This window comes from Sus scrofa, chromosome 5, assembly GCF_000003025.6.
Source record: "Sus scrofa isolate TJ Tabasco breed Duroc chromosome 5, Sscrofa11.1, whole genome shotgun sequence".
Taxonomy (NCBI): Eukaryota; Metazoa; Chordata; class Mammalia; order Artiodactyla; family Suidae; genus Sus; species Sus scrofa.
The window spans coordinates 10,369,108-10,396,431 of NC_010447.5; the positions used below are offsets into that span (position 1 = coordinate 10,369,108).

Here is a 27,324-nt window from a genome sequence, read left to right on the forward strand (position 1 = left end):
TGAGACACTCTCAGAATCAGAGAATCCCGTGGAATTCGATCCTCCAGCTCCCGTATTCACACCCCTCGTTCTGATTTCCCCTGTGCTGGTCTGGATGCAGAACACAGAACTTCCTCAACTTTCCCAAATAGAACTGATTGACCTCAAGCCCACTGGTCCCCAGGTTGGCGCGAGATGATACCTTCCTCCTGGAATTCACACCCTGTGTCGTCCCCTCTCACCATGGAGAGGACAGGCCTGTGTGACCAATAAGAAATAGCCTGAATGACAGGGGGTACCTTCTGAGGATTGGTCTTGGGAAAATTGTGGCTTCCTCCCTGTTCTCGCTCTGGGTGGGGGGGGAGGCAGCCGCCATGCTGTGAGGCCACTCAAGCAGTCCTGCTGAGAGGAACATGTGACAAGGAGCTGAGGCCTCCCGCCAACAGCTGGCACCCGGCTTGCCAGCCCAACGAATGAACCATCTGGAAAGCAAATCCTCCAGTGCAGCCTTGGGGTGAGCGCAGCCCCAGCCAAACACCTGACTGCAATCTTATGAGAGATCTCTGGCCAGAACCTCCCGCTCCCCCATCCCTGAAAACAGGAGTTGCCCAGTAATAGCTATTCTTTGGCTGTTTGAAGCCACCGAGCTTTGAATTCATCTGTTACACAGCAATAGATGACTAGTACGATAAGCACGAAGATTTTTTGAAGGGAGTGGGTAGTGGGGAAAGCGGTGCGCCGGCGGGGGGGGAGGCTGAAGTGGGGGGAGGGCTTATCTTGCTCACGTTTCCTCAACAGCCAGCTCCACACCCTTTCATCTTTCTTTCTTTCTTTACTTATTTTATTTTTTAGGGCCGCACCTGCAGCGTATAGAAGTTCCCAGGCTAGGGGTCCAACTGGAGCTGCAGCTGCTGGTCTACACCACAGCCACGGCCACAGGGGATCCGAGCCACACCTGTGACCTACACCACAGCTCACGGCAAAGCTGGATCCTTAACCCACCGAGAGAGACCAGGGATCCAACCCAGATCCTCATGGATGCTACTTGGGTTCACAGCCTGTTGAGCCACAGCGGGAACTCTGCATTCTGTCATCCTTTTTTTTTTTTTTGTCTTTTTTGCCATTTCTTGGGCCGCTCCCGCGGCATATGGAGGTTCCCAGGCTAGGGGTTGAATCGGAGCTGTAGCCACTGGCCTACGCCAGAGCCACCGCAACGCGGGATCCGAGCCGCATCTGCGACCTACACCACAGCTCACGGCAATGCTGGATCCTTAACCCACTGAGCAAGGCCAGGGATCGAACCCACAACCTCACTGTTCCTAGTCGGATTCGTTAACCACTGCGCCACGACGGGAACTCCTCTGTCATCCTTATTACACTCAGCAGTTATCTGCTGCCTCACCCCTCCTTTTAACCTGGCACACCCTGACCTGTCAAAATGCCCAGCAAAACAAAATGCCCCCAGCTAAGAGACCCCACTTTCCCAAGAAGGCAGCTCGAACCTCTCTCTTCATATTCAATTTGGGATGATTCCATGGTGGGCAAGGTTTGGGGGGTTTGGTGAGGAATTTTCATTATTTTTCCTTCTAGGTTTCATGTCCTCTGTGATTGCAGCCCTCGGCTCCAGCATTGGAAGCACAGCAGAAAATCAGATTTTTGGTCTGGATCCAAAACAGAAATATGACACCCCATATACGGTCAGTGTGTATGTGTTTCTCTAAAAGAATCACTTAACCTAATTTTCTGAGCATCAACTCCAAATGCCATGTAGACCAAGTGGAAAAAAAAAAAATTCACCCAAGTACAAAGGGGAGCTCTTGCTCTTCACCTTAAACAGCCCATGAAGCTTTTTAGCAATTGACGGGTTCCTCTCCCTCTCGCTGCTCTGTTCTCTAAGCCCGCAGGAAGGAAGATCTCCTGGAAAAATGTCCTTGTGGTGTTAGGGCGAGGACGGTGGGGTCATGGGGATGTGAGCCTCGGCTGACAACTCAGGAAAAAGGGACACTTGTCGGTGGGCTCTGAGGACCGCTCTCAGGCACTGCTGAAGATCACAGGGTCTGGGACAGGGTAGGGGTCCAGGCAGCTGCAAACGCCTGCACATCATCTGGTGCTGAGGCTCCCGGGATGCTTCTGCTCCTGCTGTTCTCCCCATCCTCACACCACTCCACTCAATTATCCCAGCAGGGGGCTGGGGGGGGCACCTTGACTCAAATTTCACCGAGACTATTCATGGTGGCGAGGAGAGAGGAAATTAGGGGGCTGGTGGGAAGGAGGGAGAGATGCTGGGTTCCCAGACACCCCTCTAATATTCACTTTAGTGACTTATAAATAAGAACAATGCATGTTAAGGGGCATCTCGTCTCCTCCTCACCCCACCATGGGACCCAGCCCCCTCTGGGCTGGGACAGGGAAAGGGGAGTGAGGGGGGGCATGGCCCAGAAGTGTGGGTGCATCGGAGGGCACCCCCTGTGCAGGGGGCGGTCTGTGGCTGCCCAGTTGGTTGTGGCCCTTGAGCACCTTCCTCTCCAGGGTGGAGGTCGACCAGCTGTCTCTGCGGACTTGGTCTTGGGCCAAGTGAACCCCATACACGCTGACTCCTATGAGAGAGGGGATGAGGTGGGAAGTAATCGGCGGGCAGATGCATGTGAGAATGAATAACACTCTGACGTGACAGGTGCTGTCACTAAGGTCTGCACAGACCCGGGAGCCAGTGGAGGAAGAAGTAACCTGGCCAGCTCAGCTTAGGATGGGTCCGGGAAGGCGTCACCGAGGAGGTGGCCTTTGAGCCGTATCTGATGACAAACTGGAAGTAGACAGGTAGGGAAGGAACATGAAAGGAGGAAAGTCTTCTAGGTTGAGGGAACAGCATGAGTGAAAGCACAAAAGAATGGAGATGATGGGGCGAGAGATGCATGGCATGTTCTGGAAAGGGCAGCTATTGGGGTCTGGGACTCAGAGCAGGTGTGGGGAGATGATGCTAGAGGAGTAAGGGCTTGACCACAAAGGGTCTTATTTGGGGAAGGGAAGGAGTTTTGGTTTTATTCCCGAGCAGAAAGGGCATACCATTCATCTCTGTCTACACCCAAGGCAGACATCACCAATCGATCACTACACTTTCTGCAGCAGGAGCGCCCAGGCAGCTGCTGCCAATCACTTGGCATTGTCACAAAAAAATGAAACACACTGCGTTCCTGCATGGGCTCTGGGGAGCTACTAGAGGGTTTAAATAGGCAGGTGATGAGGGAGGTTGTTGCAGGTATCCAGGTGAAAGACGGCAAGGCCTGGCCTAGGACAATGGTAATGGGATGGACTTGTCATGGCCCATGTTTGTCTCAACTTTACCCACCCACCTAGAGATTCCAAGCAGTCTCATCATCTCCACCCCACCCCCAGCCTTGCCAGGGTGCTCAGGGTCCCGAGTGTGTGGATGTGTCTTTTGGTTCTGTGTGGGCTCTCCTGTAATGAGAAAGTTGCTAAATGTATTTCTGGTCCCACGCTAGGCAACATGGGTACCACTAGCCACACATGGCTATTTAAATCTAAATTAATAAAATCAAAATTAAAAATTCAGTTCCTCAGTTCTGCTAGCCAGGATTCCAAGCACTCAATAGCCACATGTGGTTAGAGGTTACTGTATCAGACAGTGGAGTTATATAACACATCCCCCAGCGTGGAAAGTTCTATTGGATGGCACCGGTCTAGAGAAAGCCCAGGTGGGTATCCAGGTGGTGCGACCATGACACCCTGTAAGCCCAGGTCAACTCCACCTTCTGTGTGGAGGTTGGAATCTAAGTCAAGAGTCTGAAAGTCTTGCCAATTTATGCCTGCTCATTACGGACAGTCTCTGAAGAGACTCTTAGGATGTTTCAGAGCTTAAAACCACCTCGGAACTCATCCACCAGACCTAGAGGTTCCGGGGGGAAGGGCGTGCCCATGTGGGGACCCCCAGCATCGTGCTGGGAACAGGGCTGCTTCTGTCATTCACATTTCACAAAGGAGGAAACTGAGGCTCAGAGAGGGGTGCGCCTTGCCCTTTGGCAGATGATGGGGAAAGTCACGCAAACAGAAACAAAAGAAACTGTTTTGCTGCCCGCTGCTTGGTGCTCTTGGGCTCACTGCTCAGTTTCTTGAGCCGGAGCAGATTAAGTGGGCCTCCTCGCTGGCCTGTCTTGGCAGGTCTCTGCACGGGAGCAGGAGAGCCTCAGCCTCAGGGGTGCATAAGGGAGCTTTCTGCAGTTGCGTCCTAGATCCGCCAGAGGGCGCAGAGGCCGTTGTGTCTCTGCCTGAGGTGTGCGGGGCGGCGGGGCGGGGGCGGTGTGGAGGCTCTTCCAGAGAGGACTTTGGGCTGGGACCCTGCGTTTTGATGAGCCCTGTGCAGGGGACGCACCATGTGTTCCACAGCCCTCTAGGAGAGCTCAGTTTAGAGAGCAGAGACCATATAATGGCTTATCTGGGTCTACAGCCAGGGGCCTTGAAGGGTGCATAGGAGTGTGCCGGGCAGCCTAGCGTGCAGTTATGCACGGCAGAGGTGGAACGCCCAATAGTCTGTCTCCTACTTGAGGAAACAGTGGCCTCGGTGGCCTGTGTCCCAGCACTTGTCTGTCCTCCCAGACTCATCCTGGACCTGCTTTCCTGTTCTCTGTTGACAGGAGGGAGGAATTTCTGAGCAGACGTTCTTTCTGCTCTAGTAATGTCTAACTCCGTGGAGTTCCCTGCACACGTACACCAGGTGGTGTCATGCCTCTGTGCCTTTGCACATGCTGTTCCTGCAGCCTGGGACATTCTTCTCCTCCTTCTTCAGTTGACCGACTCCTACTCATCCATTAAGATTCAGCTCAGCAATGGCTTTTTCCAGGGATTCTCTCTCTCCCATCCCTGGCCTGGATGAGATGCTGCTGCTGGGAGTTCTGCAGCTGGTTCTGCTGTGCGCTACCCGAGGACAGGCTGGGTAAAAGTGATTGAGAGCATGGGGCCTGCCCCAGGCAGGGCTTTAGGGGGTAGGTTTGCAGGTCCCAGGGGCCAAGGAGGCACCTATTTCTTCCTGCAAGTGGCAGGGGCCAAGCCTCCTCATCAGGTATCTGTGTGCCCAAGGGCAAGGGGTACAGACCTCGAATGCCAGAGCTTCTTCCTGCATCTCTTACCTCCCTAAGTGGTGCAGGTGCGTGTTTAAGTGGAGGACAGTGAACAGAGGGGGGCAACGGTTCAAAGGCCTCAGGAAGCCTCTCCGGGCTACGACAGAGTCTAGTGTACCCCAGGCCATACTCCCCGAAGGGTGGGGAAAGGTAGTGAGTGGCAGCCCAAAGCCCCGGCCTCAGAGGAGAGAGAGTCTTGGCGTCTACCACCGTCTCTGCTTTCAAGCTCGCTGTGTGACCTTGGGGGAGTCACTGCGTTTCCCGAGCCTCAGTTGTCTCTCCTGTAAAATGGGATGCAACAGCCACACTTCTCTCCGCTGCCAGCGCTTGAGCACGGACCGGCGAGCTGGACGCGGGCTGCTGGGGTCGGGGTGGGGGCGGTACACCCCAGACGACAGGGAGCCCCCGGGGGGTACGGGCGTCCTCGGGCGGGCGCTGGGGGGCGCTGCGCATCCCGGGCGGCCCGCCCCTCCGTAAGTTTGCCTCCAGCTGTTGAATGCGCCGGCGGCAGGACCGGGTCCCCGCCGGGTGAGCAGGGCCGGGGGCCGGGGCGTGCCCGGGGCTCAGCCGTCCGCGGGGCCGCGGCTGCAGCGGCGGAGCCAGGCGCGGCCCCCGCCCGGCGGGCGTGTGTCTGCGAGCGTGCGTGTGTCCGCGGCAGCATCGAGCCGGGAGAGGGGGCGGGAGGGGTCTCGCTGCGGCGAGGCCTGCGGAGGGCGCGGGCGCGGGCGGCGAGGGCGGCGGACAGACCGCGGCCGCGGCCCCTGACGCACGCTGCGCTCCGGCCCCCTCCCGGGCGCGGGCCCCGGCGAGGCAGAGGCGCGGCGGCGGGCGGCGGGGTCTGCGCGCACCCGCCGGCTCACAGACACACACCGGCCACGCCACAGACACACGCCACGCACCGAGCCACGGCCGGCGCGCCAAGCCCGCCGGGCGCCGCGCGCATCGCTCCGCGCTCACACTCGCACTCACCCTCGCGCGCAGGCCCCGCAGTCGCCGCGGCCGGAGGCGGCGCTCGGCCCGGAGCCCGGCTGGGGCTGGAGGTGAGTGAATTCCTCCGGATCCGAGCGCCCGCGGCCGGCGGAGACCGTGGGAGTGGGCGCTGGGACCCGAGGACACCCCCTCCGCCAGTGGGGGGTGGGGCTTGGAGGGGGACACAGCGAGGGGAGGATGAGACGGGGAAAGCCGCCCTCAGCGCCTTCTGGGTCTGGGGATGCCCGTGAGACCCCCGGAGGACCACCCTTGCGGGGGTGGTGGGCGGAGGCGGGGTGGGAGGACGAGGAGGACGGCCGGTGAGGTGAGCAGTTTTGGGGAGTGGTGCAGAGGCTTGATGGTGGACGCTTGTGCCAGCCTGTGCCACCGCGCATCTCTCTGTCCCCATCTTTGGCGAAGAAGGCGCCCTCGCTCCCCTCTTCCCGGAGTGCTGCCCGGGGGTCAAGGAAATTCATCTTCGTAGCTGGTAAGGGGGGTTTGATGGGTGCTGGATGGCAGCTCCAGGGAGAGGGGCCCGGGGCGGGGCTTTATCCCCCTCTCCTGCAGGAAGGCGATGGGTTTGGGAAGAGGACCAGAAGTGGGGAGTAGGTGCCCCCCCCCGGTGGGGGGCGGGGGGGTACCCTTGCAAAGGCTTTGGCCCTTTCTCCGCTGCGCTGGTGTCGGGCAAGCAGGAGGCAGCAGAAATCGGCAGACTGCAGCTCTGGCAGGGCCAGGGCCACAGCCGGGCTGTGTGTGTGAGTGTGTGTGTGCATGTGTGTGTGTGTTATTTGCATGTGTGGGCTCCAACAACTGGCAGAAGCGGGGGCCCGGGGGTGGGTGTGTTGGCTGAGTGTGCACGTGGGGAGGGATGTGTGTGCTGTGTGTGCACACAGGGCTGTGTGCAGGGGTGGACCCTGCTCTCTCTATCTGTACACACACACACACACACTCACACTCTCTCTCTCTCTCTCTCTCTCTCCCTATGGCCCATCAGGGTTTCCTCCGAATGTTTGGAGGGGAGAGGGCTGGTGCGTTTGTACGTGTGCGCGCTGGGGAGCTGGTGTCCAGGACAGAGGTAGCCGGGCCGTGGTGTGTCAGGCGTGCCCAAGGAGGGAGAAGACAAGGGGACTGTGGCGACGCTGACCCTGGCTGGGCTCAGCTCGGGAGAAGAGTGGTACTCGAAGGCACTTTGCTGCCGTTCTGGGCTCCCTGCTGTGCCCCTTCCATCTGGACCCCTCCCACCCCAGTGGCCGCCCCTGGAGGGCACTTGAGTCCCCTTGCCCAGACACAGGTGTTGGAGCGGGGCGTGTGTGTGTGTGTGTCCGGGCTGCGGCTGTTGCTGTCAGCAGGCCAGGCTGTCGGAGGAGAGCGGCGGGGGGAGGAGGGGGTGCTGGCAGCACCTGGAGGAATGTGGTGGAAGCTGCAGGCCCCAGGCGGCCAGATTTAGTTACTGAGGGACGTTTTCGTTTGGGGAGCTGCATCACGGGGTGGGGGAGGACCTGCGCGTGGATACGTGTGTGGGTCTGGCTCACACACCTGTTCTCAGGGCCTGTGGGCACCTGTGGGACGTGTCACGTCTAGACCCTCAGCAGGGCATGTGGGCCTGCACATGTGTGTGAATGCGTGTCCTAGGAGAGGCATGTACGTGCGCGGGCACGCGTGCACACGCGCGCACGCAGGCGCTCTCAGTAAATGTGTGTCCCGAGTGGGCTGTGTTACGCGGGTGGGCACTTCTGGGGTTTCTGCCCCTGGGTAGGAAAAAAAGGAGCAACTGAAGGGGATATCAGGGAGAAGTGTGTGTGTGTGTGTGTGTGTGTGTGTGTGTGTGTGTGTGTGTGTGTGTGTGACGTCAGTGAGAATCTCTGCGTGTGACATCAGCTCTAGGTTATCGGTGACGTCACTGGGACAGCAGTGTGAGGGGTCACCCCCAAGGGCTGGGGTGTGTGATGTCGATGCAGGGGAGAGGGGGGCGTCACCGTGAGAGTGTGTGGCTAGGTGTGGTCCCATCGCCCGTCCCCTGTCCCCTCCGTAGTGAGGAGTGAGAAGGGGAGAGGGGTGGAGACTTGGAGTGAGTGGTCCCTCCCGGGGCCCCATTTCCTGAGGATGTGGGACCCGTTTGCTTCAGGACTGCTCCCCAATGGCGCCTGTCTACTGTGCCCCCGCAACCTGTGGTGTCTCCTCTCCCCGTCCCCCCACCTGGGACCCCACCAGTCCCTGCTTTTATCTCCATCCCAGCCAGGTTGCGCAGACCCTTGGTGACCGCGCGCGCGCGCACGTGTGCGCGCGCGCTTGTGTGTGTGTGTGTGTGTGTGTAGGGGGCTGGAGACCTTTGGTTCTAATCCCATGTCACCACTCTGTGCTTTGTGATTTAAGCCCTCCTGTCACCTCTGGGCCTCAGTTTTTCATCTGTTGCCTAGGGGGTGGTAAGAGAGGCGAGGGGGACATTATAGGAGATGGTGGGCCCCGGGGGGAGGCAGGTGCTTTGCACGTAGTGGGAGCTCAGTCCACGTGAGCCCTGTCTCCTGGCCTCTGGTTCCCCAGCCCAGAGCAGCTGCTCCCCTGTTTTGCTTTAGGTCCAACTTTGTAAAGAACTTTCTTTTCTTTCGTTGGATCCTCATTGCAGTCCTGTGAGGTTGGCAGGCTGGCTGCTATTATGTGGCCATTTGACAGATGAGCAAACTGAGGTCCCGAGGATAAAGGAAGCTATTGCTTCATTCCTTAGTGAGAACCCCCCTGCCCGCTGGGTGCAGGGAGACTCACTAAATTGGGAGGGTCCCTAATGGAAGGACAGGGCGCTCTGTGCAGGGGGCAGCGAGAAGTGGGAAGTGGCAGGGGGAAGGGCTCGAGGCCGAGGGTCAGCGGCTGCAGTAGAGGCTGCCTCTTGACTCCAAGTTCAGTGCTCACTTGTTCTGCCCCCAATGAGATTCTGAGACGGCCCGGGTGATGCAAATGGATGCACACAGTTGCCAAGCCTTGTCTAGTGGGGTCAGCCTGGGGTGGTCACTGGGGGTTCAGTGTTTGCCCTCCAGCATGGCTCCCTTGACCCCTGAGGTCTGGCAGGACGTCCGCTGTGGAAGCAGACTTCGTTCCAGGGACACCTCTGCTGTGTCCTGGCTGTATGTGACACGGAGATCAGCCTCTCCCGTCTGTCTGTGAGGCTGTGGCTGCTTGCCTTGCGGGCTTTCGGAACGCGTGTTAGAGTGTCGCATCCCCATTCGGGGTCGGGATGGCACCCGTCATGGTGCCTCTCACCGCTTCAGCTCCAGGGCCTCAGGGTTGGGTCCTCCCTCCTGCCACGGTCCCCCGAATCTGCAGGGGCAGGGTGCTGTGCAGACCCGACAGCCAGGAAGCAGGCTGCCTTGAAGCCCACGTCTCCTTAACAAGTCAGACCTCTTTGGGGACAGCGTTAATAATCCGAAAGGTTAACTCAATCCTCTGCCTCCTGCTGTTCTGGCCCAATCCCCTATTAAATTAACCTTCTCCTGGCTCAGTTAGCACCTGGGGCAGAGGCGCCTCCACGAGTCCTGGGGATGGTTCTGGGCGGGGGGTTGGAATCACAGACCCCCTCCCCCCACCCCCCGGCTCTGCAGACAGTCCCCAGGGAGGCCCCCGAAAGCCCCCCTGGGGACAGGCAAGCCACCTGGGCTAGCTTACACCCAGGGTGCCACAAGAAGGGCTCGGGCTGAACGATGCTGCTGACAGCAATAATTACAGTGATGATAATAATGACATTAGCTAATACCCATTGAGTCTGTACTGAAAGCCAGGCCTGGTGGGAAGCTCTTTATAAAGGGCACTCGTTTAATCCCATAAAGCCTTCTGCAGTAGAGCTATTATCATTCCTCATTTCCCAGAGAAGAAACAGAGAGGTTACAGACCAGCTCAGGGCCACACAGCAGTGGAACCAGGACTGGAAGCCCCAGAGGCAGACTCTTGGCATCGTTAACGATTAATCGGTGAACTCCTCTGCCAGGGGACCGTGGGCAGCTCGGAGTACCCCCTCTCACTGAAGGACCTCTCCGGACCTTGCTTTGCTTATCTGTAAAGGGGGGCAGTGACCTTGCTGCAGGGAAGCAGTGGGTGTGGCTGTGGGGGCAGAGGGGCAGAAAGGCTCCAGGGCCTCAGTCCCGGTTTCCTGGTCCTCCTGTGCCCCCACCCTCCAGAGTGACCCTAAGGCAGTTCTTTGCTCCCTGGTTCTCCCACAGGGCTTGGCACAGCACCAGGCACACAGTGAGGGCCCCCTAGGGGCTCCCGTGGATAATGGAGAGGGTGCTGCTCCAGGCTCAGTATCTTTCCCAGGCCTGAGCCTGTCATGGCCTCAGCTGGGGGCCCCTCGACCCCTGCCACACTCTCCCCACATCTCGCAGCATCCAAAATCTGGCTCTTTTCCTCCTCGGTGTGTGTGTGTCCTGGGCAAGAGACTTCACTTCCAGAAGGTTCCGTTTGCTCAATGTAAAATGAGGGAAATGGTACCGAATTCCCAACTCTCCCAGGTCGGTTACGTAAAAGAATGACAAGTGTGTAGCATCGCGTCTGGCACATAGTAGGTGTCAATTAGATGGTTTCGCCCCCCCTTCCCATCTGTCTCCTTTCTTCATGCCTGGTTCCCTGGAGTGGGGCTGTGTGTGTGTGTGTGTGTGTCCATCCTTCCCTCTCTTTTCAGCCTCCTCTTTCCTCCCCTGAAATGCACAGAAACTATTTTCCAGAGCCAGGCTTGGGGCGGGGGGGAGGAAGCGTGCAAAGGGCCTGGGAGCTGCGTACCCCCCAGCTGGAGCGTGCAGAGGGACTGGGAGAGGAGTGGGGTGTGTGTCTTTGTGCATGTGTCTGTGCGTGTCGGTGCACACCGGTCACCACCTCTCTCAGGGGAAGCAGGGAGCCACTCCCAAGGGCCCAGCCTGGTGGCCCAAGCCTGATGCACGTTCTCTCCTTGGCCCGTCCCTGTCTTCTCTCTTCCCCCACAATTCTCCTTGGATCTTGGGGAGACACGGGCTGTGGGGTCAGCCTGCCTGCCCCCCCCCCCAACTTCTTTGCCTTTCTCATTACCTGGGGGGTTTCCTGTCTGTCTCTCCTAAATGGGTAAAGACTAGCCGGCCGTCGGAAAATACTTGAATAACTTCCTCTCATCTCTGTGCTATTGAGGATGGGTTGATGTATTTTGCTTTCCATACACACACACACACACACACACACCCAGGGATAACTGCTGGGCCAGGGACTCAGGCAGGGACTCCTGGGGACGAGCTTCTGTCCGGAGGAGACAAGAGACATGTGGACCATCTGCCAGGTACCCGGCGTGGGGCTGGCACACAGTAGGGCTTGCTTGAACACAGTAGGGCTTGTTTGACAGGTGGTCCCCGCTAGGCTGGGACGTGGCCAAGGAGGAGCTGGTGCTGCGGAGGCAGGTGCTGAGCCAGCTTTGTAAGTAGTGCTGGAGAGGCTGGAAGGACTTCTGCTCGGGGCACTGCAGAACCCCTATGACGACACACCTGCTACGTGCCAGGCACAGGACAAAACACTCTCTATTATCTTGTTTAATTTTGGCTGGAAGACTGTGGAAGAGGTCCAGCCGGCCCCGTGGGTGGGGGCATGCCAGGTGGAGACCTCGTGAGCTGAAGTCCGGAGGTAGGAAAGCCTGGCGTGGATTTTGGGAGGAGGAATCTGGACATGTAGTTTGGGGATCAACCCTATGAGGCGGGTTAGGGTTAAACAACCCTAAAATCTGGGCCAAGGAATCCAGCATTTTCCTTTTGCTCAGAGAGGGCCAGGGTCTCTGGGTGTTTGTTAAAAATGCAGATTCTCTGCGTGCTGAGATTTTGATTCAGTGGGGGGTGGATGTGGAGCCCTGGAACCTGCATTTTTAGTGCACTTACAGAAGATGAATTTGCTCATGTTTGCTGGGTGGATGGCAGCTGAGGGGGCTGCTGCTTGTTGCCCGGGCTCTCACGGACTCCTCCCACACACCCTGGGTGGCAGCAAAGCGATACCCAGTTTCCAGAAGAGCCTGAGCTCAAAGAAGTGAGGTGCCTTGCCTTGGGTGACACAGCAGCAAGACCGAGGCTTTTACTGACTAATACTGACGAATGATCTTTGTGTTCACCGACTGCCAAGTCCCTTATTAAATCCTCAGAACGACCCTCTGCATCATTCCTGTTGCAGAAGAGAAACGGAGGCAGACTGTATGGTCACGGGTTCAAGGCCGCCCTTGGTAAAGGATGAAGTGAGGGCCTGCCCCAGCATCTTGGACCGAGCGATGCCCTCCGTCGCCCTTACTTGGCTTCGAGGGCGCGGGTAGAGCTGAGCCTTCGGCTGTACCTGAGAGCCGAGGCCAGAGGCGGGGGAGGAGAGGGGAACAGAGAAGCCGGGAAGAGGGCCCAGAGCCAGGACGGCGTCCTGGAGGCAGCGGCGACGCAGAGTCGCGCATGGGTGGCCCGAGGCCATTCACGGTGGGCGCTCCGGCCAGCCAGCCCGGCCCGGCGGCGGGGTGTGTCTGTCCCCGGTGGGTGCATGTCCCAGGCTGCCCCCGACTGGGCACGTGCGCGGGGGCGGGGCCGGAGCGGGGAGGGCGCACCTAGCCCCCAGCCTGCGTGGCCGCCCGTGGCGTGGCCCTGCGGGGTCCCAGCCCTTCCCCCCCGCCGCTCTGCGGTGTCCCCACCCCGCGCAGCCGGCCGGGGGCCGGGGTTCCGCCTTACTTCTCTGTGCTTAGAATTTGCAGCCGCATCCCCTGGCGCTCGCAGCCAATTTCACGGCCTCTGGGCTCAGCGCGGTGCACGGGATGGGATACCCGCCCGCGCCTGGGGGAGGGGGTGGTGGGGGCGACCGAAGAGAGGAAGAGAGTTGTTGGCAAGGGGGTGTGTGGGTCAGGTGAGTGTGGACGGGATGGGGGGGCGCCGCCGTGAACTGCCTGGGAGTGCTGGGTGGGAGGGTGTGTGCCGGGGTGGGTGGGGGGTGTCCCCCATGTGAGCGTGCTTGGGGCATGTATGTGCTGGCCTGTGAGTCAGTGCAGGCGCCCCTGTGCCCGTGGGCATGTTTGGGTGTGTATGGCAAAGACTGTGTGAGTGTTGGGGGAGGGTCCCCAGGGGGTGGGGGGAGTGGGTGTGTTTCTGTGGGTGTGTTGCATGTGTTGTGCAGAGTCCCCAGGCGTGTTGGCACATGTGCCGGTCTGCAAGTTGGTGCAGACGCCCCTGTGTCTGGGTTCTGTGGGCAGCTGGGTACAGCGCGTCTGGGTCCATGCGCACACGTGTGTCCGAGCTAGTGTGAAATTCTGGTGTGTTGGTTGCTCTCTGGCTGTGCTCTGTGGGTGCCGGTGTGTGCCTGAGGAAATAGTGTGCAACCCGGGGTGTGTGGCCACTGGACTCAGGGTCAAGGGTGAGCCCCATGGCTAGGGGGGCAGGTGTCCCTGGGGACCTGGACCGGAGAGCCCTTTCCTGGAGCGAGCCGGCTGCTTCCTCGTCCTCTGCCTCTGGGTGGGGGTGATGGATTTATTTGAGGCATCCATCCAGGGGGCAGAGTGTGTGTTTCTGTTTTGTCGCTGGCTGCCTCTGGCTGCCAGCACTCGGTGGGTCTGCATATGTTTGTGAATGGCTGTGTCGAGGGGGAGGGGGCCGAGGTGTGAGCCCCTGCCTGCGGGGGAGGGCCAGGAGTACCATCTGGGCTGATGGGGGTGTGGGGCCAGACAGAGAGAGGGCCCTCGGCGGGAAGGGGCTGAGAGTATGCGGGTGCACGTGTGAGCACAGATGGAGGGCAGATTCGGCTCAGGCACGTCTGTCTGGGAGTCTGTGTGTCTGTGCAGGTGGACGGCGGGCAGGCGCATTGCTCTAAGGGTGTGGGAGCGCCTCTGGCAGGCAGTGGGGCAGAGCTGTTACAGCTGGCAGGGCCCAGGCTGGGGGCCACAGGGGCTGTAGAGGCTTGAAAGTTCCGAATAAGAGATCTGCTGGCGTGAGGGGGGGGGGTTGCTCATTCCCGCAGCAGCGGGGGGCTGGGGCCCATCCTAGGAGGGACGAGACTTGGCGTTGGGGTGACCGACAGGAGGGCAGCATGGTTGGGGTGTGGGGGGTGTTGCTGGACGTCAGGCCAGTGTGAGTGTGTGTGTGTGTGTGGCCACCCCCCCACCACCACCCTGCCCCGGGGTGTGCATCCCTGACTGAGCGTGAGGTGTGGGGCTGGGGCTAGGACTTGGGAGGACCCCCCCCCCCACCCCAGGCTGTGAGGCCCAGCCGGGTCAGAAGGACCTGGGATGGGATGAGGTGGGTGGGAGTGGGGGCCCTTCAGCTCCCAGAAAATCTCCCCATCTGTTGCTTGTCCCTCCCGCCCAGGGGTGGTGGAGGGATTGAAAGAAGCCCTGTGGCCCCTGGCCCCTCCCCTCTCCTCACCCTTCACCCTTGAACCCACTGGAGTAGGCTGGGAGGTCCCCAACCCTCCTCGAGGCCTGGGGAGGGTCTTCCCCTCGTCTCTCTTGCCCTATCATCTTTCTGTCCCCATCGCCCCGCCCCCGGGTCCCCCATCGCCCTGCCTCTATCTCGCTCCATCTCTGCCTCCATCTCCCTCCGTCCTCCCCTCCCGCTGCCTCCTCCCTCTCTCGCACACTGATATTCATTTGTGGTATATTCGGTTGCCATGGGAAACCTAAGAAAGAAGTGAGTGTACCCTTCAAGACTTCAGCATTTTTCCCTCCTCCCTCCCTCCTGCTGTCCCCCTCCCTCTCCTCTCTCCCTCCCTCCCTCCCCTCTCTCCCCCTCGCCTCCTCCTCCTCCTCCTCCTCCTCCTCTCAGAAGGAGAGGACTTGGGTGAGGAGCTGCTGCCGCCTGAGCTGGGCCAAGACCTGAGACCCTTTGGCTGCTGCTGTTGCTGTCGTCGTCGTTGTCGCCGCCGCCCCCGCCGCTGCCACCGTGGGGACCTCCCTGAGACCAGGCCAGGGACAGAGCTTCGCCGGCCAGAGGGGCTCCCTCTGCCCGCAGTCGTCCGGTAAGGACAGGGTCCTTCTCTGACGGTGTGTGAGTGTGTGGCTGTGTGTGAGCACGGCTCACATGACCTGGCCTGAAAAACCCGTGATGTAGCCCAGCCTCTGCCTCCTGTTTGTCCCTTCCTGCCCTGCCTGGCCCCTGCCCCCGGCTGCAGGCACCCCCACGCCGCTTCTCCCCAGCTTCTCGTCCACAGGGCCTGTGAGGCAGCTGGCAGAGGGGTGGGCCTTCTGGGGGCTGGGACAGGTGCACTGGGGAGGGTGGGGCGGAAGCCCCGCTGGCTCGCAGACCCCCCTCGTGTGTGTGTGCCCCTTCGCCCAGCTGAGAGGCTGAGCCAGGCTCACCTGCACCCCAGCAGGGCAGGGGGCGTCTGTGCCCGGGGTTAGGGGCTGGGGTCGGCTTCCAAAAGGTGGCCTGGGAGCATCTGGCCTCTTCTCCCTCCGTGGGGGCCTTTCCACGTAGAGAGGGGCAGCTGAGGGGCTGGGAGCAGGGGCCGTGCAGGCAGAATCCATAAACACCAGGCCTGATCCAGTGTCATTGAATTTTGGAGGAGGCAGGAGAGCAGTGTGACACCAGGAGGCTGTAGGCCGGCAGGCAGGAGCAGTTGTTCTGTCCCGGCTGGGGCTGGTGGCTGCCTTGGAGAGGAGAGGCCAAGGCTGTCCCTGTCCCTGTGGCTGTGTTGGTGGTGACCACGTGGAGGGAGCTGTTGTCCAGGCGGGGCGCTGAGTGACAGTGGTTGCCGTGGCGAGGGAGCCGCCTCTGTGGCATTGTGGTCTCCATGGAGAGAGGAGGAGACAGAGGGAGGAGGCTGGCCCTCTGGGCTGGGTGTTGGTGGTTGCTAAGGAGAGGGAGATGCCGTCTCTAAGATGTGGTGGTCCCCACGTGGAGGGGCTGTGGCTGCCAAGGTGCTGGCGTCCCCGGAGGAAGGGCTGGTGATGGGAGCTCTGGAGGGGGCTCGTGCAGGGAGGAGGGGTGCTCCCTGGAGGATGGCGGGGGTGTGATGGGGGAGGGCCTGCCATCGTGGACTTGGTGTGGCTGGCACAGGCTGAAGCAGGGTTCTTGGCAGGGGGCAGCGAGGCACACTAGGTGGGTCTGAGCTGTGCTCCCCAGTCCGTTGCTCATCCTGCCCTCTCCAGGCCCAACCGGAGCTCGCTCGCGCTGCGCCACCGGCATCCCTTCCCCCAGGGCTCCTCGCGCCCGTCCTTCCCTCTCGCTTCCATGGCCAAGCTCTCTGGCCTCTGCTCCTTGAGCCCTCTCCCTCCCTGGTGCCTCGGTGCATCCAAGTCCCCCATCCGGGCAGCTTTCTCTGCCTCCTTGTCCCCAAGTGACTCTGTACCCATCCTTTGCGTTTGCTCGACTCTGGGATGCCTGGCAGCGATGCCTGCCTCTGAGGTCTCCCATTAGGAGAAGCGACTCGCCCAGGGTCACACGGCGGGTATGTGCTGGGACTGGGATTTGACCCTAGGCACCTGCCTCCCCATGTGTCCATCTCACCAGGCACAACTTTGCCCCCAGAGCCTGCCCCTCCCCAGCCATCCCCCTCAGAGTTGGCTCTCCTCCCTGGGGACCTGAGAAGTCCCTAGGTCCTCTCCCAAAGCACACATTGCGTTGTGATAGCAAGAGGAGGCGGCCCGGAAGAGCCCAGATTCTGGGTTTGCATCCTGCTTCTGTTGCTGACTGCTGTCAGACTCCATGCCTCGGCGTCCCCTTCTGTAAGGTGGGGCAATGCACCTGCCTCCCAGGGTTGCTGTCACTTGGGGATGGGGTCTGGGATGCCCTAGTACCTGGCACAGAGTAGACTGAGTCAGCGGGAACCTTAATTCCTGGAGAGGAGGAGGGCCTCCCGACAGCCAGGCAGCTCCTCAGATGGACCGAGGCGAGGCTGGCCCCCTGTCCAGTTGCTCCCTGCTTCTTTGCTTCAGGGGCCTGTGTGTACTTTATTTATGTTCAATTTTTTTAATTAAAAAAATGTTTTTAAGTTAAACAAAATTGTATTGGTGTATCCACTTTGATCACAGCGGCCTCGTCCCCCCACCTGTGCCTGAGTCCCCAGCCTCCTGGCTTCCTCCCCAGGGCAGGTGTTCTGAGCCAGCTCAGCCAGCTCAGCCAGCTCTGGCCTGGGGCACAGTGTGTTGGGCAGGTGGCCGGTGGTACCCTGGGACTATCAGGAGGAGTCTGTCCTGTCAACCTCCTTGGCACCATCAGGGGACAGGCCCGGCAGAGGGTGAAACAGATATCCGAAGAGGGTCATTTGGGGCTTCATCGTGGCTGAGTGATAATGAACCCAACTAGTATCCATGAGGACATGGGTTCAATCCCTGGCCTTGCTCTGTGGGTTGAGGATCCAGCGTTGCCGTGAGCTGTGATGGAGGTCGCAGATTCGGTTTAGATCTGGTGTTGCTGTGGCTGTGGCATAGGCCGGCAGTTGCAGCTCTGATTCGACCCCTAGCCTGGGAACCTGCATATGCTGTGGGTGCAGGCCTGAAAAGCAAAATGATAAATCATTATTTGTTGGGGAGCAGCAGGCGGGATGGCTATCTTGCAAGTGACAAAGATCTGAGTTCAGATTCTGCCTCTGCCACTGTCTAGGTGGCCTTGGCATGTTTCTCTGCCTTTCTGGGCCTCAGTTTCTTCATCTGTGTAATGGGTATAAGAATCCCTACTCACCTTGCCCATGCGAGGCAGAGGAATGAAAGTTTAAGCACAGGGCCTTGGGCCTGGGTGGTGTTTCCTGGAGTGGCAGCTGCTCTTTGTAACCTGTCAGCCTTCTTCACCTTTCAGGGGAGGGTGACTTGGGAAAGAGGGCGAGAGAGCGGTCCTGGGTGTCCCCAAATGGCAGAAGTGGGACCACCCAGGCACAGACCTCAGTTCATCACAATGAAGAGACTTTCTCACAGTCAGACCTGTCTTGTGATGGGATGGAGGAGGCGCTCAGTGGGCTGTGCACAGCGAGACCACAGAAGGCTGGCAGGAGCATAGGGTTTGGGATTATGAGTCCTGATGTTGCCATTTATCAAACTGTGGGGTCTTGAGAGCCTCAGTTTCCCCGCCTGCAAAATGGGAGGACTAATAATGGAAACAGGATTACTTTATTTTATTTTATTTATTTTTTATTTTTATTTTTGCTTTTTAGGGCCACACCCACGGCATATGGAGGTTCCCAGGCTAGGGGTCTAATCGAAACTACAGGTGTCAGCCTACGCCACAGTCACAGCAACGCAGGATCCAAGCCACATCAGCGACCTACACCACAGCTCACGGCAACACCAGATCCCCAACCCACTGAGCAAGGCCAGGGATCGAACCCACAACCTCATGGTTCCTAGTCGGATTCGTTAACCCCTGAGCCATGACGGGAACTCCAGTGGAACTAGGATTACTTTAAATGAATTCGGGCATGTGGAAGAGACCGAGGATTCCCTTGAATCTACCCATTTTCCAGGGAAGGAAAGCAAGATGCGAGGAACTTAAGGGGCTTATAGGGGTAATCCCGACACCTGCTTTTTACTGCTTACCTGCTATGTGCTGGGCGTTCCCCACCTGCTCATTGAGGCCCCAGTCTTTGCACTTGCTGTTCCTTCCATAGGAGGGGCTGTTCCTTCTGTGCCCGTGGCTGCTTCCCAGGCTTGTGGTGTGGCCGTCTCCTGTTTTGGCTCCTTGTCACCTCCTCCGGGAGGCCCTCCCTGACTACTCTGTTCATCGCTCTGGTTCTTCTCTCTCTGTTTCCCTATAGCCCTCACCTCAGCACAACCTACGCTATTTTGTTTATTTACTTATTTGTTATCTGCCCTTCTACCACTGTAGAATCAGCTTCCTCCTGAAGGCAGGGGCTTTTTCTGTCTTGTTCCCTGCTGTATCCTAGGGGCCTTGAGTGGGGCCTGGCACATAGGAGATGTTCCATTAATACGTGATGACGTCATGAGGGGCAACCCCGCCAGCTACTCTGGGAGGTCAGTCTCATCGTTGCCGTTTTACCCACGAGGAAAGTGGGACTAGGAAGGCCTCTAAATCCCCCGTGGACGTGAACCTGGAAGCGGATGGCAGCCCTGGCACTTGACCCCGGATTGGGCTGACTCCGGGTCAAGTGCTTTTCCTGCTGCACTACACTGCCTTGCTGGGGAGCTTTGCATTTTTGGCTCGAGAGTTGAGACTTTACTCTGGACGCCGAGACACAAATCACAGAAAGGCCCTTAAGCAAGGAAGGCTCCTGCCGTAAGGAAAAGCTTTTGGTAGCAGCCGGAGCTGCCAAGAGAAATCAGTCAGCGGCTCGCTGGCTGTGTGGCCTCAGGCAAATCATTGACCACTCAGTGTCTTAGTTTCCTTGTCTGCAAGATGGAGATGCCACCGTGACTTATCTCGGCCGGCTTCCGGGAAGCAGTGGGCTTTGAGTTTGATTTGCAGCCTTGGCTCCAAGGTGCTCTCCCCAAGGTGGACAGTGTCTGCTGAATGACCCCAGTCCTGGGGGCCCTCAGTGGTGGCCCTGAGGGATTTGAGATTTTGGCTGCTGAATAGGGGACATTTTTGTGTGTATCTTTTCTTCGGGCTGCTCTATGGCATCTGGAAGTTCCCAGGCTAGGGGTTGAATCGGAGCTGCAGTCGCTGGCTTACACCGCAGCCACAGCAACGCCAGACTCGAGCCGAGTCCGTGACCTCCATCACAGCTCACAGCAATGCCAGATCCTTAACCCACTGAGTGAATCCAGGGACCTGCATCCTCATGGGTACTGATTGGGGTTTGTTACTGCTGAGCCACACCAGGAACTCCCTAGGGGACATTTTAAGTGCTTGGGACAGGTCGTTTTCTGCCCTACCCATGTAGGCTCTCTTGTCCCGCCCCATCCCCACTCCTTTAAAAAAAAAGAGAATGGAGTTCCCGTGTGACTCAGCGGGTTAAGGATCCAGCATCGTTGGTGCCATGGTGCGGGTTCGATTCCTGGCTCGGGAACTTCCGAGCCCCTCCCCGCAAAAAAAGAGAGCAAGAAAATCAAAGAGAAGAGCGAGAAGGTTTTAATGAGCCCCTGCTATGTGCCAGGGACATTCCTGTTTGTATCCCCTTTCACTGTCGTTGGCCCCTGCATAGCACCGTTGTTACGCCTGTTTTAAAAATGGCCAAACTCAGGCTTGGGGAGGTTCTGCGTGGGGCGTGGAGCAGGATTTGGACTCGGCTCAGAGGCTCCTGTCTGCACTGTGTCAGAGAGGGGAGAAGGTGATGGAGGAGCCTGGAATGGGCTTGCTCTGGGGTTACCCAGGGAGTGGGCTCTTGGTCCCAGTTCCTTTGGGATGGAGCTGAGAGTGGCCCCTATTTCAGAGGCTGGACCCTGAGGCACTGTGGACGGGCCGACTGCTCCCCCCAGCCCAGCTCCCCGGCTCCCCCCACCTGCTAGCAGCCTCTGTAGCCCCGGGAATAGATCTGGCGTTGTGTCCCAGTGTCTCACTCAAGACCCCATTTGTTTGGGGAGGAGAAAGGGGGGTCTGTGGTGCCCAACAGAGGTGGGATTCATGGATAGGGCCGGGGCGGGGGTGGCCTGCCTGGTACCGGCCAGGCCTGGAGGGGAGCCAGTGGGGAGTGAGAGGAGGGGGCTGGGCGTGGCCTGGGGGTCCTGCTTGGGGCGGAGTCTTGTATTCTGGCCGGTGGTGGGGAAGGGGGCTCTGTGGATGGAGGTGCCAGAGAAGAGGTGGGAGTCCTACTCCCATGACTCCAGGTCTAAAGGAAGCAAAGCATGGTAGCCCTCTCCTCGGGGAGCCCCAGGTCTTAGGGGAGGTGGTGGGAGCATCCTTGTCTTAGGGAGACGCAGCTGTGACGTTAGGGGGTCTCCTATCTGAGGGTTAGGCCTGGACTCTCAGGAGCCCCAGGCTGAGGGTGGAGGCACTTTCTGAGTGCAGACTCCCTGAGTTCTGGGAAGACTTCCTGGAGGAGGCTGTCCCTGAGGACCGGGAGGTGGTTGGATACAGGAGGGCCTGTGCCGTGGTGGGAAGCAGGGCACAGTGGGTTAGATCCAGATTCTGATGGTCATGGGCACCTGAGTCTCGGTTTGCTCATCTGTGAAATGGGGACACTGCCGGGCTCCTAGAGGGAACCGAAGGAGATCGGGTTGGAGGAGGAGCACCTGCGTACAGTAGGCCCACAGGGCTGTTGGGGGCTTCGTGGTTGGTATGGTCTGAGGGTTGTAGAAGCTGCCAAGCGCCCATTCCCTCACCCCCTGCCTCTACCCTGGGTCCCAGCTCAGCTAACTCAGCTGCAGTCTTTACAGGCAAGGGTGGGGGTGGGGGGCAGACTCTGTGCCGAGCTGAGGTGGAGACACGGGCCCAAGGGCTCCTTCCTGCCTCCAGCTTGCTGTGTGGCCCTGACTAGTCCCTTACTCTCTCTGGGCCTTGGTTGGAGGGAGGGGGGCAGCTGGGGCCTGCCGAGGACGCTAAGCATCCTTGGAGGAGACAGGCCACGGGGAGGAGTGGGCATAGGAGAGCAGGCACCCCAGACCATGGTGGCTCAGGGGCCCTTGAGCCAGGCAGAGCCCGGGTGAGCAAGGCCTTTGCTGCCTCTGCCAGACACTCTGGGTGCTGGCTTGGGGACAGAAGGTCAGGGTGGAGAAACTCCTGGGGCTATAAAAGGGGGTGACACCATGGTCAAGCCTGTGGGCTCAGGCCTGGGGTCAACTCCTGAATCTACGCATAACCAGTAGGCACTGAGTAGTAGTGCCTCAGTTTTCTCATCTGTAGAATGGGAATAAAAACAGCAGCACCTCATCAGGTTGGAAGTATAAAGTACCTAGCACTGTGCCTGGCGAACAGTGAGTGCTCAAAAAATGCTCCCTCTGCTTGTTGGGTTTTCTGAGAGTAGGAGCAGAAAGGGTTTCAAGGCCATTTTAGCCACCACTTTTTTTTTCTTTTTTTCTTTTTTTCTTTTTAGGGCCACACTAGCAGCACATGGAAGTTCCCAGGCTTGGGGTCCAATCAGAGCTGTAGCCACTGGCCTACCCCACAGCCGCAGCACCACCAGATCCAAGCCATGTCTGCAATCTATACCACAGCTCACGGCCATGCTGGATCCTCAACTCACCAAGTGATGCCAGGGATCGAACGCGCATCCTCACGGATACTAGTCAGATTTGTTTCTGCTGAGCCACAGTGGGAACTCCCTCAGCCACCACTTTTCAGATTGTTGGGGACAGGCTGTGGCCTATGGAATCCCAGAGGCTGGGGTGCTGGGTCAGGAAATGTGGGGGTGTCTGCCTCTGTGGCTCCTCCCACCCTCCCCGGTGCCTGCCAAACCGGATACTGTGGAAAGAGCGAATGCATTTCGGAGCAGGCAGCGTGCGTTCCATCCCAGCTCATTCATCCCCTTGCAGGCTGCCTGGCTCTGGGCAGGTCATTCTCTGAACCTCAGTGTCTTCCTCCGTAAAGCGGGATGAAGGGGAGCATCACGGGGACTGAGCGAGATGATGCAGGAAGGCATCACCCGTCCGCTCCTGTACAGATGCGTGTTGGAACCTGGTTTCCAACCTCCGCCCGGGGCTTCCCCTCTCTGACTTGAGGCTGAGCGTGCTGACCGGGGTGGGGGCTTTTGGGATGAAGCTCCCAGCTTGGGTGGGACCCAGAAGTTCTGTCCTGGACTCAGGAGAGAGCTTGGGTGGGGGCTGTCCTGGGGAGCACCCAGGCCTCCAGGGCAGCTGCAGATGCTGAGGGACCGGAGGGGTGGGAGCCAGGCTTTGATGAGGAGTCAGGATCCGGAGCACTGGAGGGTCCCAGCCAGCAGGGTCTGCCCCCATCCCTGCACTCATGGGTAGGCTGATGGCCAGAGAGGTGCCAGCCCAGGGTCACTCTACCCTGAGTGCCCGGGCTGGGAGGACAACCCGGTCTGGCAGCTATGAGCTTGGGCACTTTCACTTGCTGGGGCCCCTGGGCCAGGCTGGAGCGGCTGCTCCTGGGCAGGGTCACCCATGGCCTGGGGCTGAGCTTTCTTATCTGTGCCTCTCTGTCTCTTTCCGTCTCTATCTGTCCACCCTCTGGCCTGTGCCCGCCCCCCCCAGCCCGCCCCTGTCCTTTGCGGCGCCTTCATGTCCCTCCACTGGCCACCTGAGGGAGGTGGCCGGACTAAAGACGGGGGTGTGTGGGTGTGAGCGTGTGTGTGGCCCGGGTGCTTTTGTGTGTGTGTTCTGTGTTGGAGGGCATGCGTGTCAAAGGACGTGTGAATGTGTCCAGCCCGCTGCTGGCCGGGGCCTGGCCCGTGCTCTGTGAGTGTGAAATAGAGGGGGACAGGCTGCTGTCCCCGCCCCATCCCTGGGGGGCCCTTCCCCGTGTTTCTGGGCACCTGTGGACACATGTCTGCCATCTGTGTTTTCCCCGTGGGATTTGCCTCGCCGCCTACCCAGGGGGCCCCGACTCCACACTCCAGGCCTGTCCTCTCAGGGCACAGTGGGGCCCAGTCCCCATCCACCTTGGCACGGGGTCCCCTTGCATGGCGGTGTCCCTGTTGGGGGTACCTGAGCTGGTCCCAGTTTTTCCACTTTGATGAGTAGCACACCAGCCCTCGCCGCTCTGACTCAGGTGGGCTCCGTGTGATGGGGGGAGTTTGTTATTGGGGCTCTGAGACCAGGGCTAAGCATGGATGACTGAGCTCCCCTCGCAGCTGTGGGCTGAGGGCTTTAGGCAGGAACCCCATTCTGGATGGGCTTTTCCTCTGCAGAGGTGGGGCCTGGGGAGGGGTGGGGGTGGGGTGCTGGTCCAGGAGGCCCTTGGCTGTCCCTGGAACAGGATGCTGGGGACCGGGATGGCTGCAGCAGTGCTGGGAGGCCATGCCCCCCTTCCCATCCCCACCTGCTGGGTCCCAGACCCACTGGGTCTTAGGCCGTTGGTGCCAAGGGGAGCTGCTTCATGACCTGGCTGCCTGGGGACCCTGCGTGGCCACAGGGGTGCCCGTTGCCTTCTGGAGCTAGGGTGGGGGCAGGGCAGGTGAGTGTCAGCCGTAGGAGCGGGGAGGTGCGGGAGGCTGGAGCAGCGTCCCGAGGCCTGGCCCCCAGCCTGCACTCTCACCCTTGGGGCCCGAGTCTGGCCAGTCCTGTGATTTCTTGCTTCTCTCGGCTGAGCCGATGACAGTTGGTGATACCCGCCAGGGCACAGCTCGGCCCAGGGCTTGAGTGGCAGCTCTACCCCTAACCTTCCATGGGCCCCAGTTCTCAGGCTGTCCGTAGAATCAAGGGGAGTCATTTATTCTTTTAATGGAACCACATCTATGTAACAGTTTCCATGTGCCAGGCACTGTTCTAAGAACTTTGCAGAAATTAAATCCTCCCGACAATCCAGCAGAATATCCTTGATCCCCATTTTACAGATGGGGAGGTTAAGGATCCTGCCCACAGTCACACAGCGAGTCAGGGGGCCCACCTGGCTCCTGGGGCCGTCCCACCCGCCTTGCCGTGTTGCGTGCCCTTGGCGGTCTGGTGGAGAGTGGCGTTGGAGCCGGGCTGGCCTGGTCCCCCGACCTGAGCCTTGACGATGTTCTGGGAAGTGGTCTTGGCCCACATGAGGTGTGGAAGCTTGGGGTCAGGTTGGATTTGAGTCCCTAGGGTTTTGTTTTGTTTTGCTTTTCTGTCTTTTTGCCTTTTCTAGAGCCACTCCCACGGCATATGGATTTTCCCAGGCTAGGGGTCCAATCGGAGCTGTAGCCACCAGCCTACGCCAGAGCCACAGCAACGCGGGATCTGAGCCGCGTCTGTGACCCACACCACAGCTCCCGGCAACGCGGGATCCTTAACCCACTGAGCAAGGCCAGGGATCGAACCCGCAACCTCATGGTTCTTAGTCGGATTCGTTAACCACTGCGCCACGACGGGAACTCCTTGTTTGTTTGTTTTTTGAAGTTCCCAGGCTAGGGGTTGAATTGGAGCTACGGCTGCCAGCCACAGCAATGCCAGATCTGAACCGCACCTGCGACCTACCCCACAGCTCACGGCAATGCCGGGATCCTTAACCCCCTGAGTGAGGCCACATCCTCATGGATCCTAGTTGTGTTCCTTGCTGCTGAGCCCCAAGAGGACCTCCCAGAGTCCCTAGTTTATCATTACCGCTCAAGTCACTTGACTGAGCTGAGCCTCAGTTTCCCCATATGTGAAACAGGGAGATAGCACCTGCCGGCAGGGCTGGTGTGAGAATTTGGTGCAACGCAGCATAGGCAGCACCAGCGCACAGTAGGCCCTCGGCACGTGGCGGGCAGCTGTGATGGCTCCATGGCAGGTTGAGAGGGAGGCGGCTTCAGGGTGCCCTGTGCCAGCGGAGGAGCGTGTGTATCCTTGGGAGTCCGTGATTGGCAGAGGGTGGGTCTGAGGGGCGGTACAGGTACTGCCAGCCCTTCCCATCCCTGGGTCCACCTGGAGCGTCGTGGTGGGGCTGAGACACACACACACACACACACACACACACACTCCCCCCTACAGAGAGACGGCTGTGCATCCTCATGGGAGGGCGGGCGTGACCCTTGGAGACCGTCTCATCCTGCTCCGTCGTCGTTGCAGGAGGGAAACCGAGGCCCAGGATGGGGAAGGGATTTGTCCTGGAGTTCCCGTTGTGGCTTAGTGGATACGAACCTGACCAGTATCTGTGAGGACGTGGGTTCCATCGTGGCCTCGCTCAGTGGGTTAAGGATCCGGCGTTGCCATGAGCTATGGTGTGGGTCACAGATGCGGCTCAGATCTGGCATCGTTGTGGCTGTGGTGTAGACTGGTGGCTGTAGCTCCTCTTCAGCCCCTAGCCTGGGAACCTCCATATGCTCTGGGTGTGGCCCTAAAAAAAAAGAAAACAAACTATTACCTGAAGTTTCACTGCTGGGCAGGACCTTTTTCCAAAAGACGCAGCGACAGTCCTGCCTCCAGTTGTCTTGTCCTGGCCCACATCCTACAGGGTCTGTGCCCTACAGGGCGTTTTTCTGCGTCTCGCTCTCTGTTGACCCATTCACATGTGACTCTTTGGCTCGTCCACTGCGCTGAAATCCGTGAGGACAAGGACCATGTCCATCCGCTCATGGCTGAGCCTGTGAGCCCAGCACAGAGCCTGCTGTGTGCACAGTAGGTGCTTCATAAGCCTTGGTTGAAGAATAAGCCACCTCAGGAACCATCCCCTCCAGCGCTGTCATGGGAAAGTCTGAATTTCAGAGGGGTGGAGAGTTGCCCAGCGCCCAGCTGGGCACTGAACCCAGGCCTCCTGGCTCCCAGCCCTGAGCCCTTGGTGCATGTGTGTGTGTAAGAGGCACAACTCACGTGCACACACACAAATGCACACACTCTGCCATGCTTCGAAAGCTTCACTCTGATCATTGCTCAGTTTTCTAGCTTAAAAGTATCCATCTGTCCACCTCTCTGTCACAGCCATGGGCTGGACACCTACCAGGGCACCTGTTCTGGGGCCTCCCCAACAGCCTGAGGCTGACCCCAGGAAAGGGGTCCTGGGAAGCGCCCTGGGACAGTGCAACCTGCCCAAGTGACACCCCCTTCCCAGGTATATTCCCTGCCATGTCCCCCGCTTCTGGCCACATCTACTGAGTCCCACCTTGAAGGCCCACCTGCCCAAGCCTCCTGATCCTGGCTCTCCCATCATCTCTCAGGCTTTGAGGGAAGGGGTGTCATTTCTGGGGACAAGCCCCCCCTCCCCCTCCCCCAGGAAGTCTGCTGTAATGCCCGGGAGGATGGTAATTAGTATGAGGCAGGCTGATTAGCTCAGAAATTAAGTCTTTGTTTTCCTCCCTCCCCAGTTTTCCTAATTGAGCAGATGCAAAGCGGGGGAGGGGGAGGGGCTGCCAGGTTGGTCACGAGGCTGGGTGGGGGCACATGCTGCTGCGCGCTTGCCGCAGGGGGTGGCAGGGGTGGAGGTGTGCATGGTTGGGGGGCACGGTCCGGGGGGTGCCCTGGTGGAGGAATGCCAGGGCAGGTGCACCTGCGGGTGGGTCCCCAGGCTGCTGCCCTCCTGGGGTGTACTCGTGTGGCCCTGGGAGGAGAGCACACCTGGGACCCCGCTGTGAGGGCTGTCTGTATTCATTCATTCCTCAGGGCTCCTCATCCGATCACTCATTATAACCGCTGTCATTTATTGAGCACCTACTGTGTGCATTTCCTGGTTGCCTTTTGCCTATTGCCTTGTTCAGTCCTCAGAAATGGTGCAGGCATAGGACCTTCATTTCTTAGGGGCGATCCTAAGGCTCAGAGAGGTGAGGCGACGAGTCCAATGTCACACAGCTCAGAGCAGCCAGGGTGGGGTTCAGATCCAGGCTGTCTCATGCGGCCCTGCCCTGGGCTGAGGGG

General features: G+C 59.3%; 1 protein-coding gene across 8 annotated transcripts in view; it reads left to right on the forward strand.

The window, feature by feature from the left end:
• Nucleotides 1-27,324, forward strand: part of ELFN2 (extracellular leucine rich repeat and fibronectin type III domain containing 2) — a 68,585-nt gene that overhangs the window by 3,341 nt on the left and 37,920 nt on the right. For 2 of the 8 annotated variants that reach the window (XM_021091518.1, XM_005663805.3), the window contains exons 1-2: nucleotides 6,168-6,567; nucleotides 14,849-15,041. The gene's annotated coding sequence lies outside the window, so the exon portion shown is untranslated. The other 6 variants (XM_021091521.1, XM_021091523.1, XM_021091520.1 and 3 more) reach the window with 4 other exon arrangements.